Consider the following 2928-nt stretch of genomic DNA (forward strand, 5'->3'; position numbering starts at 1 on the left):
GAAATATGCTATAAATTTAAATAAAATTTCTCCAAATTATTCAATTTTTCATTAAAGTTAAACTATCAAATCTATCTACAATTTCACATAAAAGGTCATTGGCTCAAACTCAACACTTTGATTTTATTGTTAATTTTTGCACATACAACACATGTTTCGATCACTAGTAATTATAACCCGTCAGTGTATAAATGTTATTACTTGAAGGATGATGAGTTTCGTAGATATTGTTGGTCTTTTCCTCTACTCGGCGCACTTAAAAAATAAGGAAAATATCTATATATCATTGTAGCATAATAGCTAGAGTTGTTTACTAGAAGCACTATACTTAACTATGCATCTCGCGGACGGATGGAGCATATTTAATAGTTAATATTGGTATATCGAGATATTGCTTTTCAACCAAAAAAAAATCATGTAAAACAGTCTCACAAGAAACCTGATAAAATATTTTTTATTTTAGCATTTCATCTTGACTCGATCAAGATTTTTTTCCCTCCAATACATTCTACAGTGCTTAAAAATAAAAAAAAATTTATTTGTTCAATATGGTAATAGCACTTTTTAACTCAATTGTAAATTTAATATTATATAGTACAATTAATTCTATAAGTTACTTTAAAAATTCTATTTCAAAATTTACTAAACATTTACCTTAAATGCGCCGTTAAAAAAGTTTATAAAATACAATTAACGTGTAAAATATTGTTTTGTTACTTCGAATCTATACAAATAATGAGACTATAAGAGTAACTAATTTTGGTATAACCATATCAAACATTTATTTTGTAAAAAAAATAAAACTAAACTAATTATCTAGGAAATAAAGATATATTATATCTAAATATCTATATTCGATCACATCGATATAATATTATGCAATCGCAACATGTGTGTTGGGTTGTTAGTACTTATAATCTATAAGCTCCAATTTCTTCATGTTGATCGAGTGGTCATTCATTTGGAAGAAATTCAATTTTATTGCTTTGTTTTAATTAAAACATTGGATTTGGATTTGGATTTGGATTTGGATTTGGATTAGATTTGAATGCATACCATCCATAAAAAAAAATTGGATTTGGATTAGATTCGAATGCATACCATCCAATCTTTACAAAACTATTCTTCTTTGAAAACAATCAAAAAAATTAAAATATCTAAAACTATTGGCCCGTAATCGAGAAACGACTTCCAAATAGTGACATTTTCCAGATTGTACAATCTGCAATAGTTTCATTCTACGTATCTATTTATTATCACGTGTTTTTTTTAGATATGAGATTTTGTGAACTAATTTTTTTTTTTGGAACCCTTAAAAAAATATCGAATGGGTACGTAGGATTTGGATGTTCGATTTCACTTAAAAGAAACGTCTCAATTCGTGTTCTTCTTAATTTGACAATCAAAAAAAATTCTTATTTGATGTTTCGTTATACTTATAAATAACTGACGACACTCGGCATCTCATATACCAGTATTAAAAAAATTGATATTACTAAGAAATGTATTTTATATTCAACTCTCCGATTCAAAACTACTAGGATGATTGACACAACCTATCCAGTAACAGTGGTTCACGTTTAAATTTCTAAAAGAGAGGTGTGTTTTGGCTCAATATATTATACTTTTCATATAATTTAAAATATATTTTCTTTTCAGAAAAAGTATATTTTCAAGAAAACAAATACTTAAAAAATGATGTATATGAATTCACTTGGGTCATTAATGTAATCGAATGTGGGGTGTTTCTTTACATCAAAAAACCGTTGGGCCATGGCAAAATTCAATTAGGTTTCCCGCACGGATTCCAGAGAACAGTCCACACTTTTCAAATCAAACCATAAAACTGCTAAAATCTGCAATCACGCCTGGAATAAATCATTTGGTGTAATTCTAGCATGATTCTCATATGGGCTTTCAAGGATCCGAACTATTTCCATTGAAGTGCAATATGTGCTTTTGATTTTGCTGGTGCTACCATGATTGTCTCCGGTGTTTTGAAGGATCAGGACAATATCAGTTAAAGTGAAATATTTGATCTTACTTTGTTATTTTTCAGCATGATCAACGTCTGGGTTTTTAACCATCGGAACAATTACAATTAAAGCTGCAATCTTTGCTCTCCCTCGCTAATGGGAGTTGTAATCGAGTCCGAAATCTGGGAGCCAAACAAAACAGCATACATATTTTTATTCATTTCCAGTTTCTTCTCAATATTCCTTTATCCAGCGCGAAGTGCGGCAAATGTCTTCGATCACGCGCCTACCGTTTCCTTTCTTCGTTTTCAGCGAGACTTTCTTCTGCTCTACTCACTTTCCTCTGGTATTTTAATTTTGTATCTTTTATGATATTATTTTTGTGGATTTAGAATCCAAGTCCTTTCTCGCTGGCTGATTTTGGATTTTGCTTAATAGTGATGGAGGGCTTGTGGGATGTGTTTGGAGAGTACGAATTGACCTATTATGGATTGAATAAAGAGCAAATGCTGGTTTTATTATGCGTCGGATGTGCGGTCTCTCTGTTTATCGGGAGTTTTCTTGGAGTTCTTTCTGATTTAGTGTAAGTGTACTTTTTTAGCAATTGATTGTGTCATTTTAGTTTAATACCTGTTATAATGTGGAAACATGTGGTTTTGATCCATATCTATAATCTGTTGGGTGATTAATTTAGTTGAAGCTAATCAAAAGAAATTGGGTGTTGTCCTTGGCGCCTTGCTCCCCCAGCTGGTTCCCCTATATTATTGGAAGATTTTTAAATGTGTACCTTGAATTGCAAAAAAAAAGAATTTGTTTTTCGACTAGCTGATATTGTTCTACGCCTGGCGCTTGCAATACTACACGAAATTATTGTAGATCGAGATGTTGATGTTATTAAAATCTTTATGTGCAGGGGTCATAAGAAACTATGCTTATTGTTTTACATGCTGCA

The 2928-nt window shown here is 30.9% G+C and overlaps 1 long non-coding RNA gene across 2 annotated transcripts; it reads left to right on the plus strand.

Moving 5' to 3' along the window:
• Nucleotides 1–1731: 1731 nt before the first annotated feature.
• Nucleotides 1732–2928, plus strand: LOC140966636 (uncharacterized). 2 transcript variants are annotated; one of them, XR_012173412.1, is made up of 3 exons: nucleotides 1732–2322; nucleotides 2415–2559; nucleotides 2890–2928. It is a non-coding gene; the product is annotated as an uncharacterized lncRNA (long non-coding RNA). The 2 variants fall into 2 exon arrangements; XR_012173411.1 differs by lacking the exon at nucleotides 2890–2928 and adding an exon at nucleotides 2671–2865 and having other exon boundaries at nucleotides 1733–2322.

This window comes from Primulina huaijiensis, unplaced genomic scaffold (assembly GCF_012295235.1).
Source record: "Primulina huaijiensis isolate GDHJ02 unplaced genomic scaffold, ASM1229523v2 scaffold207480, whole genome shotgun sequence".
Taxonomy (NCBI): Eukaryota; Viridiplantae; Streptophyta; class Magnoliopsida; order Lamiales; family Gesneriaceae; genus Primulina; species Primulina huaijiensis.